Below are 17,221 nucleotides of genomic sequence, written 5' to 3'. Positions count from 1 at the left end.
CTACAATTATGGAGAGTGACTCACACCAACAAAGTTTTTATTGCAGACCAAATATTCAGTCCATCATCAGCATATGGGTAGTCCTCTATCAGTAGGCGAACACCGTGTGGAGAATTGGCATCCTTGATAGCAATCCCTCTGCAATGAGCCAAGGCATGAGCATGTTCGAGAAAGTTGGCAAACCCTATAGAAACTAGAAATTGTCATCTTTTAGTATGTTTCACTATGTCACCCCATAAATGTAGCCGTATAAGACGAATCGTAAGTATCTCTAGATATATTTTAAAAATTTTGTTCTATTCAAGTAGATATAAACTAGTACTATAATTGAGATTCTATCCGTTAACTTTTAAATCGGATCTACTTTCAAGAAATGAAATATTTCGTAACATGTTAAGTTAAGGTCCAACTGTCCAAGGCAGTTGCTTCACTTAACTCACTCTCTGTAAATATACTCCGTGTTTTAAGGGAAAACTTATAGATATCATGACATCATGTCATGGTAAATATCCCCTAAATATAATGTGGAAAAGGATCTTCTCCTAAGCTATTCCCCTCCTAACCTGCCTAACATTTTGATAACAAAGCGACATGTGTTTATAACAACATCTAACGGCATATATTGATTTTCATATAATAATTTATTTTTTAATCCCTGCTGAGGCAAAAAACAAATCAAACACCCTCTCTCTCGAGCTCTCTCTTCCCTTCCCCTTTTTGGTTTCTTCTTTGCCAGTTTTCCAGATCTTGTGTCTCCCTCATGAATGCAATTTTTTATGCTTCAAATCTTCAATTCCATCTATTCTCAAAACAGAAATTCTTCAATTCCGTCATTCTTTGTTTCCATGATGGGTTCATGTTGATTGATTAAGAGGAGAAGAAAAGGAGGAATTGGGTTTGAGCTGAATCTGGGTTTATATAATAAGATCATGCCTGCTAAATGTCGCTCTTTCTTTGCTTGATACTCTTCTTCCTCCCTCATGCCTCAATTCATCTCGCCCTCAAATTTCTCTTCGGCATAGTATGAAGGAGCCTGCCGTGTTCTCTGTCTCAAATTGATCTTAAATTGAGATAGGATTATGACTGTTCACACCTCTAATTTTCAATGAAAGACAATTAAGGATATGGGTATTGTTATATTTGAATATAATTCATGGGATTTTGCAAAATTTGGGTAGAAGAAGAAGAAGAACTGGAGAGAGATTTCAGGCGTAAAGGAAGGGAAGAAAAGGACGGACAGAAAAAAATAAAAAATAAAAAAAATGAAAATTGTCGTAGACCATTAGATTCACTATAGACACGTGTCAAAATCCAATGAAAAGGTTAGGCAGGTTAGGAAGGGAAATAGCTTAGGAGAGGATCCTCTCCCATATAATGCATGTGTTTATCATCACTAAATCGGGCTCATTAACTTTTAAATCGGACTTTGCTTATTTTTCGTAATATGTTAAGTTAGGGTCCAACTGTCTAAGGCAGTTGCTTCACTTAACTCACTCACTGTAAATATACTCCGTGTTTTAAGGGAAAATTTATACATATCATGTCATGGTAAATATCCCCCCTAAATATAACGCATGTGTTTATCATCACTAATTATGTGTACCTCTTGATGAGATCTGCAGGGAGAGCTTGGTCGGGAAAAACCCAACTCTTATAAACCACAGCTGATAGTTCCATGGCATACTGAGCTGGGAAAACTGTGCTCTCCAGAAAGCCACCAGCATTAATGAGAACATGCATGGCCAGTGCATTTACATGCATCGTGTCATGGAAGCGAGGAAGCAGAAGTTTGTAAACTGGATGAAGCACATTCAGCTGCCTGTTGGTGGCTATTACAAACGGCTCGATGACCGCATGGGTATTCAACCTGTGACCGGAAGATAAAGTATGGGTGTTGAATATATATGAACTTATTCTCCAATCTCTTATTCTTTGGCAGGAGTAAAGTAATAATACCAGTGACTGATAAGTTGGATGAAATCCAGAGTCATTTACAGCTGCATAAGCCTTAGCCAGTTGCCATATGGAGCTCTCAACACCATGTTCAGCTGGTGTATATACTTTGCTAGTGCAACCAAATTGATCTCCATTACGATGAGGCAAGCTTAGTTCAATCACCAATGGCTTCAAAGTCCCATCACTTTTCAAGAAAAGGAGTGTCCTGCTGCCATAGATCTTGTTTTTGGTCGAGTTTATCCGCCACAGGTACGGCATGAAGGCATCATGATGGTCTAATATGAATAACTTGTTGTCCCTGAGTGCCTATCCAACCAAGCCAATTCGTTAAATTTCATCGTTACTGTTTGGCTTCAAAACCAGTTGGCTTGCAAACTGTCTCTTTTGAGCGTGTGCGCAGGCGTGCCAGCACCGTGGGGTGCAGTCGTCGGGTGGAGTCCCTTGACCTGACTTTTTCTTCAAGCGTTTGTGGACGAGGAGAGCACCAACCTCGCCACAAGGTTCTTCTCTAGCCTTCCGAGAAAGGACTTCTTGCCTTACGGATAAGGACTTTGGGTGTGATCTCTTCGCGTCACCGAATCGATACTCAACGTTGTAGGCTGAGCAGAGCAATCACTAGGAAGTTTGGAGAAAGCACGGGTTTTGCTAAAGCGTGACTTTAGCTTCGCTGGGTTGCGAGGGCGTTACCCTTGCTTCGCTGGTTGTATCGGTGGCAGTGGTACTGGCAGTCGGCTCGCGAGGAGACTAGGACTAGAAGCACGGTCGCCGGGTTGATCTGGTGATGCTGACAGTCGGCTCGCGAGGAGACTAGGACTATAGCGCGGTCACCGGGTTTCAACGAGGTTGAATGTTTGCTCCGGGGAGGCTTTGTAAACGCTGGGATTGATTGATTCGAGAGAGGTCTTTCTTCTGTCCTTGAACCCTAGTATTTATACCTAGGGCTTTGACTGTTCCTTACTATAGAAGGATTATTGATTGAAGTTTCCTATTCAATCTCCTCTACTTGATTCCAATAAGGTTTCATTTTCCCTATGGATTACGGAATGGGCGAAGCTGTAACCCAAACCCAAGCAGGCTTATTTTTGGGCCGCAGGTATCGGCCCGCTATGCTAAATCCACTAAAGGATCTTGCCAAAAATACTTTTGGGCTCAAACAGTTACAGAACTCATAAAATCAACATCACTACTCGAAATATATAATTATATATATATATATATATGTGATTTTTATGCCTTTTTATTTTTATAGGAAATTAATCGGAGACCTGATGCACCGTTAGCCCATCCAAGTTATTCTTGATGTGGTGTTCGGTTATGGTACTGCTGTGATCACCATAAACATTTGGATCTAGTTTGCTTGCTGGTGGAAACGTCTGTAATTACATTAGAAGTAAATGACATGATTAATGAACAAAAATAAGGAAAGACTAGTCTTGACCTAGCTTTGAAGTTTCTGTTTCTTTTTTGTCAATAATTATAGACAAGAAATGATGTGAAGATCACTTGGAGGCGACGAATGGTTACAGGGTTGACTCCAGCCAGCATTTCTCTGGCAAATTCTTCATCAGTCCTCCAAGCAGTCCTATCGCCTGTTCCAAATCAATATACACACACACACACATCACAGTTAAATTAGTGAATATGAATGAAGGAATATAGTATGATATAGATATTCATAATGCATGTGCCTTAATATATGATATACAGAGGCCCATACCTTTGATCACTTAAGGCACTGGTAATCTAAGGAATCGTTCACCGTCGGTTCGGAAAATTTCCTTGATCATTGGCAAAGGAATTTTGTCGCCAATATCCTTTAATATACCCTCAGGCAACGGAATCCCTCCTTCATAGAGATTGAGTACATCTTGAAAGCTGTTAAACTCCTGATGAGTTTTGTCAAATCTAGCTTGTAGCTCTGGCCTAATGAGTTGAACCAACGATTTCAGTAGATAGGCAAGCAAGTCGGACATCTTCAAGTGTCCGAATCGTTCATCTCTCGGAAATCTTCTGTATTACAGTGATCTTACTCTCGCAGTTGGGATCTGTTAACAAGAAAATATATTAGCTATCGTCATCAAAGATTATCTATTATATATAAAGAGGGAGGATCAAGAGAGGAAGTCATTAAACTCATAAAAGTGAGGATGTTTTTATTTTTAAGATGTATTTTAATAATCACAAACATGAATCCTACAAAAAATTAGCCAAATCAGAAAACGTTTAACCATTTGATTTGCACAATGTTTGTTTTAGTTTTATCTAAATGATTACATTTGTTTACACAATTTTGAATGACCAAATGATTATGGATTAGGTTGATTTTTTGTAGACATCATTCTTGCATATAAATCTAAAGGATCAATGGTTGAGATTATTAAATTAGATCACATATCTATGTACAATAACAAAAATCCTCAAATTCTTAAAGTATGTACATCCTCTCTAGAATGGGCCTCTATATATAAAACTAAGGGCAATGATAGGGGAATGAGGCCTAACATGTGTGGCATCAATCCTAAATGTCATGCCATGTCACCTACACACATAACTTATTTGTCAAATCATGTCATGAAATTCTTAAGAAAAAATATCATTTTATCATTCCAAAATCTAATGGCTCTAAATTATTTGATTTTTTTTCTTTAGTTTACACTCATGCTTATCAATACTATAATTATTGAAAAAAATGAGAGCTCTCGCTCTCCCTTCTCTCTGGCGGTGAACCTTAGGGTTTTGCAGTTCGATTTCCTTGACCTGCGACGGATTTCACGGAGCCTGGCAGTCGAGTCTCCTGAACTCGAGCACCTTCCCCTTTCAACCAGTCATTTGCTGCACCTTCATCCCTTCATCTTTTCGTCGGTTCATGCCGCTCTCCGCTTTTGGGAGGGAGATGGGTGGCGGTGCTGTGCGTCGAGCGCTTGAACGTAAGAGTTCGTCTTGGCTTCAGGCGGTGTCGAGGATGTAGGGTCCCCAGGTCAAGGTACTACGGCTGACGATGGTGCCAAGTCCTCCCAGCGAAGGGTCTTCCGATCTATGGTGCGGTGGAATAGGACAAGGTGTGCTGGGGCTGATTGAGGTTGGTGGTGGCGGAGTTGTGGGTTCTTCCACTGGCGACTTTTGACGGCTGCAGTGGGAGCATAGATGTATGGGTGTCCAAAGAAGGTCTGATAGGGTGCCCATGTACTTGGGTGTCCAAATCAGTTTCAGGTGGGCTTGGACTTTTGTCAAGTCTGCTTTGGCATATTTGATTTTAGTCCCGAGCCGGATTTGGATCCGTATTTGGGACCCGAGTCCCATTCAAATCCAGATCTTGGATCCGAGACAGTTGCTCATATTAATTTGGTATTGGTTCTGGTTCTTAGGAGTTCGTTTGCTAATTTTCGAGTTTTTGACACCCTCGGTTACTTTCGGACTCTTGGTGAGTGATTCACCTCTCCTAGGTGATCATATCACCGGTTACGTTTACTTTAACACTGCTCTTGTGGCATATGCAGTGTAGCGATGTCGTTCGGCATCAAGTCATATCCTGGTTACCTTCCATTCTAGATGCGTATGTGCATCTTGTTATCTTTTATTGTTTTTTCTTCATTATAGATGCGTTTGTGCATCTTGTTATGCTTTTTTGTTTTCTTTCGATGCTTATGCATTGCTCCATGTACTCCTCATTTTTCATCTAATATAGTTTGTCGTCTTTCCTCTAAAAAAAAAAATGCTTATCAATACTACTATTAAGAGAAGAGAGCTTGCTCTCCATAATTGAATTTCTTTACCTAGTTACCTTTTATATATTAAAAAAATTTAAATAAGAAATAATCAATTGGATAATAAAGTCAATTTACAAAAATATAAAATAAAAACAAAAATAAATTGACAACGTGGTGGTGGTGGTTTCTGTGAGATAGTGAGAGTTTCTTTTAGGGTCCTTGACCCAAAGCAGCAAAATTTTATCTCACTTACCCCACAAATAAATTTTTATTTCCACTAGCCGAACTTAAAGAAAAATAACAAATTTACCCTTAGCCTAATTAAAATATTACATTAAATGCCACCCAATCTCCTCTCTCTCTCTCTCTCTCTCTCTCTCTCTCTCTCTCTCTCTCTCTCTCTCTCTCTCTCTCTCTCTCTCTCTCTCTCTCTCCATACTGCTTTCTCTTTCTCTCCCCGCTTCTCCACTCTTCGTTAACGACGTTCTCATCGGTGAAGTTGCCTCCTGCAAGGGGTTCCACCCGGCGGCGTTTTGCAGCCACACATCGGCCCTAGCGAAGGCTAGAATCTTGGCCAATACGACGTCGTTTAGCCGAACAGCTAAATGGAGAGGGGTTTCTCTGTGAGGGACGTCGCGACGGTAGTGCACGACGCAGATCTTATCGGCGACATGCTCTTGGGAGAGCGAGTCGGACTCGGTGTGGATCTAGCTCGCATAGAAAAATCGCCGATATCTAAGCCGCAATCCGTGATTCTTTTATCTAATAATTATCATCATACCTCCATTTCCATACTGGTTCTCCGGCCACTCGTGTGACACTTGTCAGCTTTTTTTCGCACATGCACATTCAATTCTAGGACAGCCTATTTTTGGCCCTAATTTTTTTTTTCCTTTCTGTAAACAATATTACTAAATTGGGATATATTTGGACCAGAGAAATAGCGTGTAAATGTTGCGGGGCAATAGACGTCTATTGGGGGGAAATAAATGTTTTGAATTTATGTAATTTCCTCATTTTTTTCCTTAATCAAACTTTTATTTGTCTAATTTTAAGGAGATTAGTTCTCATTTTGGCAACTGAAATGTCTATTGGGGGGCAATACAGGTCTATTGAGGGGCAATAAACCTCTCCAACCCCATATGAGATCTCCAACAACCTTTTTGGAGACTTCTTGCGAGGTTTTACAAACCACTATTGCCCTCCCAATAGGCCAATAGAGGTCTATTGGGGGACAATAAAGGTTTATTGACCCTCTATTGGGGGATAATAAAGGTTTATTGCCTCTCTATTGAGGGGCAATAGAGAGATTTATTGGAGGGCAATATAGATTTTTGGGAGCAATAAACCTTTTCGGCGACCTATGAGATCTCTGACGACCTCTTTAGGGACATCCGGCGAGGTTTTCAGAGAAGTCCGGTTGGCGGCTGCCTGTGACAGGATTTCCGCGACCGTTGACAGGAATCTCACGACCATTGGCCTGAATCCGGTGAATTCTCCTATGCCTTCTCTCTCTTCCATTTTCTCACTCTAACAAAGGGGTGAGGATAAAATAGTCTTAAAAAAAAAAACAAACAAAAAATTTAGTTGGGTATTAGGGAAGACGTCTTTATGGATAAGGGGGAATTAAAAAAATTTAATGGGGTAAATGGGAAAAAAATCCCTAGAATTAGGGTAAATGGATGAGTACCTCCCCAGATACTGACATTCTTAAAAATAAAAAATCTCTACGCACAGTGTGTGTAGGCTGATGCTAGTATTTATTGATTTAAAGAACAAATTTTTTTTCCTCAATCAAGAATTCAAAGTAAAACCCTTTTTTTTTTTTTTGGTGTGAATAAAGGGCTGGTGTGGCTGTTCTCAAACCTTGATTAATGAAACTTTTGAATACAAGGGGGTCATTGTATAATGTTAGGACCACAGAAAATTATTACTTTAGAGAGCTTATTATATTATCGATAAATGAATAATTTTATTCATTTATCGATAAACGAACATTTATTAATTTAGAGAGAGATGATCAAAATCCAAATGATAGATGTGCTCTACCAGATGTTTTTTCGAAATAGGCATTTCACGCAGTGATAACTTTGAATAACTAATTGCTACAAAATCAAAAAATCAAAAAATCATACCAAATTTGGTGCATGCATTGCAAAAATAATTTAGAATGAAATTCAGTTTGGTTTAGATACAAGGAAAAAGCAAATGACTATAGAAGGATATTTTGAGAAAGAGAAATTTTAAAATGCACACCCCTAACTGCTTAATACAAATCCCTATTATCTTACATTTCAAATCAAATTTGATAGGCACGTTAAATGACCAAAATAGGCATCTATATATTACAAAAAAAAGAAGTCATATTTTCTTTATATTATTCTATAGTTACGTTTAAATAGTTAGATAAATGCAATAAATAATTTCTATACTTGGCCTCCCCATTTAATACAAAAAATAAAGTTAAAAACCACCTAATTTAAATTTTCATTAAACAAATTGTAATTAAATGGGTGGGAAACCATATAATTTATAATTTCAGAATCAATGACATTAAATGGTTTTAAACAAATCGCTTTACTCCCATTTTTTAGTTAATTTTCTTTTTTGCTATAAAAGTTATGATTAGTCAATTTACTATCTAATACAAAACATCACAGTTAGAAAACTTTATAATTGTTAATTTGTTTGGCCCCTCCAATGACAACTTTGTAATTTAGCCACTTTGGGGAAACGACTAATATTTAAATAGTTTTGGTTGAATATTCAACTCAAAATTTTATACTTGACCAACATGGTGTTAATTTGGTGGATGAGGACTCAAATAATACAAAATCTATTTTTAGGTATCTATTTGAAGGGAACGATAATAAATCTTTATGGATTCCCCAATGACTAAGCATCTTTAGCAACGCTAGCCATTTTTTAGTTAAATTTTAGCTAAAGTAGCTAAAAAGTCATTTTAGCTAGCCGCGTTAGAAATACACCTGCATCAGTGCTCTCTATTCTAGCTAGTTTTGAATTTATATTATTTTTTAAATAAATAATAAATAGTTTAAATGTATTTATAAATTACATAAAATAGCTTAAAAGGAATGTTTTAAATTATAGAGAGCCTCATCTCACTATCTATATTTAGGAGCGAGATAGCTAAAAGTTATAATGGAGAGCCACTTAGGAGTCTGGTGCAGCTGCTAAAATAGATAAAAAGCTAAACATGCTCTCCAAAATAGCTTAGGAGCCAAAATAGAAAGTCTGCTAAAGATGTTCTAACTCAGGTAATCAAAATGGTCATTTATAAAATGTCAATATACTAATAATATATACTAATCATATTAAATAGTAACCCTAATAAAGTCAAATAATAAGATATTTTATGGTTCTTGTGTTTAAGGATATTTTACATAGTATGAGTTGTGTATTTAGTAAGACATTATAATGAAAATTAAATGGGTAGTCTATTGAGTAGAGAGTGTATATCAAGTAGTTAGATGTGTGTATTTAAAACTTCTCTTTGAGAAATAGTTAAATTGAGAAAATAGAAATTGTTTTTTTTTTTTTTGAAATAGGGCCAGTACGGTTGCCCTCAAGCCTTGATCATTAATGAAACCATAGAATACATTGGGGGGGGGGGGGGGGGAGGGGTACATTCCAAAACCCCAAAATACAATAAGCATAAAGAGAACAGCCCGAGATAATAACAGGTGTCTCAACTAAACATATGTATTCTAACAAGCACCAATTAGCGAAGAGTGCACAACTAGCTGCTCTATTCGCTTTATAATTGCGGTGACACAACTGAAGATATTCCTCATGCAGAGCCATAATTTTCTACTATTATCAGCTTTCCCACTATGTTGCCACGGGAAAAACAATCCAGTAGCACTCAGTTTCATCCTGCCACGGGGAGGTTGCGACCATTTGGCGAAGCAAGGAACTCGCCGCCTAACCAGAGCAGACAAGGCACACAAGGTGCGCAGTCCGGGACAAAGCCCACGTCGCCCTACCACAATAGGTAGGGACTTATTGCCGGCATAAAGCCACATAGAACTAAAAATAAAAACCAACAGAAATAAAAAAAAACAACAATAAAATCAAAATCAGCCCTATCTGGGCCCAATGTCTTAGTCCAGGTCCACAGCCTAACTGTACATGCATGTCCATTTGCAAGCATAATTAGCTATAATGAGCCACGCTCATGGTACCACCGGGGGTACCAACGCCCACCATATGAGTGACTGACGTAGAGACAGTTAGCCGGGCTACCGCCTGAGCCCCGGATCAACCCCAAAGCACCGCCGACGCGCCGCCACGCGCCGTGTCAAGATGGCATCAGAAGCTACTGAAACTGGGAACTGAAGCACCATCAGTCCCACATCGAAAACAAGGAGAAGATCATCCTCTTCCTCACCTGTAAAAGGTCCTCTCCTCTCTCCTCATTTATTACGCATTCAATACTTACCTACTGTTACTTTGTCAACATAAATACATTGACTAACTTAGGCATCGGAGAGTTGAAGACCGCCCGGCGCGGTCTCCCTCTGACGCCCGTTGTATTTTATTTGACAGGTAACGGGAACCCTTCACAACAAAGATAGCGATCCGCCGGCCGGATCAGCGTTAACTAAGGTCCAGCTACCGCTAGACTTTTAGACATTAACATTGGCGCCGTCTGTGGGAATCCTTGAACAGAAGGTCATCCCATCACAGTTACCATGACTAACGGTAGCGGGGGAAATATCGGGGAGCAGGCAGACCAGTCCGCCGTTCCCCAACCCGCCCGCCCAGCGGTAAGCATCAACCGTGCACTATTCAACACCCCGGTCAACCCAGGCGGTGAAACAAATCCAAGCAGCAGCCGTCCCCCAGGTCAGGACCTCACCGCCTTGTATGAATTGGCGCTGGCAGACCTCCACAAAGCAAACAGAGAGCGCGAGCAGGAACGCAAGGAGAAGGCGGAGGCCCAAAACCAAGTGGCCACGCTGATGACACGCTTCGACGAGCTAAGGCGAACGCTGGACGCAAACGCCAACCCTGCACGAAGTGAGCAGTCACACAGCACCAGACACAGCCGGCCTACCGCTGGTATAGGACCCATCGTGCAAATGCAGGTACCGCTAAGCCCACCTGAGCTGGCAGGAATGGGACCACCCCCTATCCCACACCTGCCGGAGCAGGAGGCGGAGTCATCGCTGCGCACCCACCACTCGAGGACTAGAACAAGGACTGAGGGTAATCTACCCATTCCCGGTCGGGGTTCGATCCGCGGAACGCCCGAGCGGGCCCCGCGGGCGACGCAACCACCCAAATTTTGGAGAGGATGCAGCAGTTAGAACGGAGATTAATCCTGGCGGAGGCAGGCACCCCGGCGCCAGCCCCAAACCCACTCTTCGCGTCCAGGCCAGGCCCATTCACCGCCACAATTTTGCAAGCCGTCAGACCAGCATTTGCAAAGACCCCAAAAATGTCACATTATAGCGGTAAGACCGATCCCTTCGTCCACATGGACACGTTCAAGAAGGTCACCAACAACAAGGGATTTGATGACGCCACCCTGTGCCACTTGTTCAGCGAAACGCTGGATAGTGAGGCAATGAGTTGGTTTTTCGAGTGTCCGCCGGGGTCCATCGACTCATTCCACGCATTATCTCATGCTTTCCTCTCTCGATTCATCTTGTTGTCCGCCGGTCATCACAACACGAGCCAGTTGTTTGGCGTCAGACAGGGAGGGGACGAATCATTGAAGGCATTCGTCACAAGATGGCGAGCGGCAGCATCTCAGTGCCGCGATCTCGATAAAACAATGGCTTCGGCGGCTTTCAAGCAGGGACTCCTCAAGGGACCATTCCTATATCACCTCAACTACAATCATCCAAATGCGGCGTATGATCACCTTATGAGTGAGGCGGTCATTCATGCCCAGGCAGAGTTTATCACATATGGAGAAACCCCACCGCCACCAGCAACACCAACAAAGTCATCTCAACCCTCCTCCAGCCATCAAGAGACCGCCAGCAAAGCCCCCACTGCACCGCCAGCTGACAAGAAGAGGGAGTGGCAGCAGGGCGGTTACCAAAGCAAGAGGCAGAAAGACAACCACTACAAGGGCAACCGCCAATCCCAGGGGGACAATCGCAACAAGCAGACGGAATCCTCTCAGCGGTATGCAGTGTTCACCGTCCTCACAGCCTCGTACGAGGAGATTTACAATCAGTGCAAGGATCAGATACCACCGCCACCCTCGCCGAGATTCCCCAAAAAGGGTAAGCCAAGAAACACCGGCATGTGGTGCAAGTACCACGAGGACAGCGGTCACAATACCAACAGTTGCAACGCTCTCAAAACAACCATTGAGACCCTATACCGGGACGGCAAGATGGATCAATTCAAGGTGCGCCAACCGCCACCTGTGATTGCCAACATTGAGCCACTGGGCCGCATCAACACCATCGACGGCGGGGCTCCAATCACCAACATGTCTCACAGGGCAAGAAAGCGTTACGCACGCGCCAATCACCCAAAGGAAGTCTGTAACATCCGCTACGAGCGATCCACCAAACTCCCAAAGTCTGGTTGGGAGCCCATCACCTTCTCAGAGGAGGAGGAGCGAGGAGTGCATCTACCCCATGACGACCCATTCCTGATCGATGCCATTCTCGACAGATGGTCAGTAGGAAGAATCTTGGTGGATAGCGGATCTGCTGTCAACGTCATATTCAGCGGTTGTTACAACAACCTTAAGCGGAACAAGAAACTACTACAAGACCATGAGCCGTTGCTTAGCTTCTCCGGCGATATCACTCAACCGCTGGGCTCTGACTACATGCGGTTAACCATCGGCTCCAGTCCATGTATGGCGGAGGCACATACCGAATTTATAATTGTGGACTGTTTCAGTTCGTATAACGCCATCATAGGACGGCCGGCACTCAACAAGCTCAAATGCATCATCGCCGGATACATGCTTCTCATGAAGTTCCCCACACCCAACGGCACAGGCTGTGTCAGGGGAAGTCAGCAACTGGCACGAGAATGCTACTCTACCACCATTGCGCGGTCAACCCGCCGCCACGAAATCCTAACGGTAGGAAATCAGGCACCGCCACCGGATATCTTCGAGGATCCTAGGGATGAGGAGGAGAAATACGTGAGGAAGGAACCGGTCAATCCTGAAACATCGTTGAAGGTCATCAGCATCTCTGACGAGCACCCAGAGCGGACAGTCCGCATAGGAGCTCAGCTAGACCCAGAGGTAGCCGCAGAACTTACTCAATTCGTGCGGGACAACGCCGCCGTTTTCGCATGGTCATATGCGGACATGCCAGGTATCTCTCCCGAAATCATCACACACAAACTAACCATTAAGCCATCCTTCCATCCCATCAAGCAGAGGCGAAGGGCCTTCGACGAGGAAAAATACCGCGCCATAGGAGAAGAGGTCGCCAAACTCCAGGGCATTGGATTCATCCGCCAGGTAATCTATCCCCAATGGATCTCCAACCTGGTCATGGTCAAGAAGCCTAGCGGCAAGTGGCGGATGTGTGTCGACTTCAAAAATCTCAACAAGGCGTGCCCAAAGGACAGTTTCCCTCTCCCACGCATTGATCAGCTGGTTGACGCAACCGCCGGGCATGAACTCCTCAGCATGATGGACGCTTTCTCCGGTTACAATCAGATCAAGATGCATCCCAGCGATCAGGAGTGTACCACCTTCACCACCGACAAGGGCCTCTATTGCTACAATGTTATGCCTTTCGGTCTGAAGAACGCCGGAGCAACTTATCAACGGCTGATGAATGCTATGTTCGCTGAGCATTTGGGCAAGATAATCGAGGTCTACGTGGACGACATGTTGGTCAAGAGTATAAAAGCCAGCGGACACGTGGCAAACCTCAAGATCATAGTTACCATCCTCCTGGCCTATGGCATGCGCCTCAACCCAGAAAAATGCTTCTTTGGCGTCACCGCCAGCAAATTTCTGGGTTATATCGTCAGTGAACGAGGCATCGAGGCTAACCCGGACAAGGTGCAGGCCATACTCGACCTGGCAGACCCTGAGTATAAGGTACACGTCCAATGCCTCCAAGGCAAGTTAACCGCCCTCTCTCGATTCATCTCCAGGCTCACTGACAGGTGTGCCCCATTTTTCAAACTACTCAAAACAACTCACAAGAAGGTCATCAACTGGAACCCAGAATGTCAGGCGGCGTTTCAGGGCTTGAAGGATTACCTGGCGGCAGTCCCACTACTCTCTATCCCTGTGCAAGGAGAGACACTGTTCATATACCTAGCGGTATCGGTATCAGCGGTGAGTTGCGCCATTGTCCGGCGGGAGGGACAGGACGAGCTCCCAGTTTTCTACGCCGGCAGGGGCATGAACGGGGCAGAAACAAGGTATCCACCCTTAGAACACAAACACCCGTCAGTCCGGATTAAAAAAAAAAAAAAAAAAAAAAAAGGTGGTGAGGTGTGGCGGAGTGGCTCTCACCAATAGAGCGAGTTAGCCCCAGGTCGACCAGCAATTCCCAACCGGTCAGAAGACGGAAGTCAAGCAAATTGCGGTTCCGCCAGCAGCCGCGGATCCTCGCCACGCGACACTCCTCTTCGCGCGTCAGAATATACCTTAGTCCCGCTGCACAAACACAATAATCATTAGCAAAAACCGCAGGTTTGCAAAAGTTTGAAACCGCCAGTTAGTTTTAGCGGAAACCAGTTGCCAACCTCGGATGGGCTGGAATTCCGACTTAGTCTTAAACGTCGGCCCCTCCACATTCGACCTAGTATGGTACTCCCAGCCGTCTGTGGCGACACAGAAAGTCCCCCGCCAGTAGGACATTGAGTCCCTTAAATTCTCAATCAACTTGGGCGCTCCCTGGCGGCGGCTTAGGTTCACGCACCCTCTGCAACCTCGGCGCTTCACATACACTAGTTCGTAGAAGTGAAGCACTTCCGCCACGGTAGGCCCCTCGCACCCCGACAAGCGCCACAGGGAGTTCATCGCCAACAGCAACCGCCACATGTTGGGACAGATCTGCCCAAAGGCAAGCCCAAACTCGCACACAAGAATTTGGAGATTGGGCACTAGCGGGAATGTCACTCCTTGGCGGAATATGGCCTCGTGCACGGCAGCACATCCCGCTGGGAGCATCGAGGCCTTCTCATCCGCTGTCGGGGGGCGCAGCTTCACCGAGCCCGGCAACCGGAACGTCCGCTTCAGCCGGTTAACAGCGGCGGCATCCATCCGCCCAACTGCCTCGTCGACGGCGGTGCCATCTGAGAGGTACCACGCCGACTCGACATTTTGGCCCGGCGCTTCCCCTTCGCCAGCGGAGCCGCTAGCAGCGCTATTGCTCGCCAAGCGCTCGTCACGCCTAGCCAACTCACCTGCCCTAGAGCTCTCTGGTCGCGAGCCACGATCCATAGCTATTTCCCAGGGGATGGTCCGAAGTGGCTCAACTTCAAGCGGTTCTGGCAGTGAGGTTCCTGCATGGGCAGACGGACGCAACGAGTCAATAAAGGTCATATCCGCCACGCTGAACGACACGTCAGACCCGGAATCCTCACTGCTCGAAATATCTATGACGTTGGCCATCCCAAACCCTAAAACCCACATCAGTTAGCACAAATACAGATCTAACCTACTCTCACATCAGATACAGCCAAAGATGCCAAGAACAACTACCCACAAAAATACCAAAACAAAAACAACCGCACGCTCAACCCAGATTAGACCGTCTAGCAAAACCCAAAACCCCAACTTTCTGTCAAACACCGTAACCTCCCTCAAATCTCTCCCTACACCCTCCGAAAACAGCACAGAGGCAGTATCATACCATTAACAGAAATACCAAAACCCAGAAACCACCATTGCAGATTCAATGAAACAGGAAGAGGATCCGAAATACCAACCTCACGTCGAAGACTTTGGAGTGCAGTTCGTCTTCACTAACAGTGTTCGTCCTCTCCAGTCCGACTACTCCACGCAGGCCCGGAGATCTCCTTCGCAATTCGCAGGCGAACAAGGTTCGAAGCAGGCAACTCAGATTTGAAGATTTTCCAGAAATGTCGAAACTCGCTCAGTTCCCCCCTTTTTATGTCAACATCAAATAATCCTGAGCCGTCCGCTACAAAACTACATCACGTACCAACCGTACACGTGTCCCACGTCTTCATTAACTCCCTGGATTAACCGAGGCGTCGCCTCGGTTACGAGATCCATCATTACTCGCATTAATGACGAGAAGACGGCTAGGCTTAGGAGGCAAGCCTCCAGACGCTAACCCTCTCAGAGTTAGCCACGTGTCCACCGTCATCATTCTTTGGCTTCCAAGGGAAGTCGCCACCTGACAAGTAAACCCCCCAACCATGGCAAGTCTCCGCTGAGCGAAACCCCGCCAGCAGATCCTCACTTGTCATCTCCCAAGTGACGGAGTCTCCGCTGAGCGAAACCCCGCCAGCAGATCCTCACTTGTCATCTCCCAAGTGACGGAGTCTCCGCTGAGCGAAACCCCGCCGGCGGATCCTCACTTGTCATCTCCCAAGTGACGGAGTCTCCGCTGAGCGAAACCCCGCCAGCAGATCCTCACTTGTCATCTCCCAAGTGACGGAGTCTCCGCTGAGCGAAACCCCGCCAGCGGATCCTCACTTGTCATCTCCCAAGTGACGGAGTCTCCGCCGAGCGAAACCCCGCCGGCGGAGCTTCTCTCCTCATTTGGTAAACGGGGCGTCCTCCGCAACACAGCGCACCGCTGGCTGACCCCATTTCTCATCTGACAAGCTGCGTACTTTATTCAGCGCAACACCGCTCAATAAAATACCAAGCACGTCTACTTGACGCTGCTTCCTGCTACATCTAGCGGGGGACTTCCGCCAGCGGCGGATCCCGAGGCCACGCCTCTCTGACAACTCCGCCACGCGGAGTTACGGTCAGAATGTCCCTACGGGACACGGGGACTAGTCAACAGTCTACGACAGCCCTGATCAGGTACGTTGACCCCCGTCACCTGGGTGCTAAGATTGGGCTCGCAACCCAACACCCTCTGCTCCGTGCAGCGCTGCTCCGTGCAGCTCCCCCTCAACAAACAATAACAACGACCATCCGGAGGTCCATCTTAGCCGGGGAGTGGGGGACTCCCTGGGGGGCCTAGCAGGGGCCCACCCGAAAGGGCACAAAGCGTTTGCTCAATAAATCCATGGTTGACAACGCACTGACGCTAATTATGCTTCTGCAAAGTCTAGCGGGAGAAACGCTTCAAACCGCCGATCAACTCCCCAACCAAGATTGTCCTCCTTGACTGGGGATTTGGGGGACTTGTACATGCATGTCCATTTGCAAGCATAATTAGCTATAATGAGCCACGCTCATGGTACCACCGGGGGTACCAACGCCCACCATATGAGTGACTGACGTAGAGACAGTTAGCCGGGCTACCGCCTGAGCCCCGGATCAACCCCAAAGCACCGCCGACGCGCCGCCACGCGCCGTGTCAAGATGGCATCAGAAGCTACTGAAACTGGGAACTGAAGCACCATCAGTCCCACATCGAAAACAAGGAGAA

At 45.2% G+C, this 17,221-nt stretch overlaps 1 pseudogene; it reads right to left on the bottom strand.

The window, feature by feature from the left end:
• The window catches only part of LOC112173053, a 32,067-nt pseudogene that overhangs the window by 5,079 nt on the left and 9,767 nt on the right, over positions 1-17,221 (bottom strand).

Source organism: Rosa chinensis, chromosome 6, assembly GCF_002994745.2.
Source record: "Rosa chinensis cultivar Old Blush chromosome 6, RchiOBHm-V2, whole genome shotgun sequence".
Lineage (NCBI taxonomy): Eukaryota > Viridiplantae > Streptophyta > Magnoliopsida > Rosales > Rosaceae > Rosa > Rosa chinensis.
The sequence above is the reverse complement of the archived record's forward strand: the minus strand, read 5'-3'. Positions and strand labels throughout refer to the sequence as shown.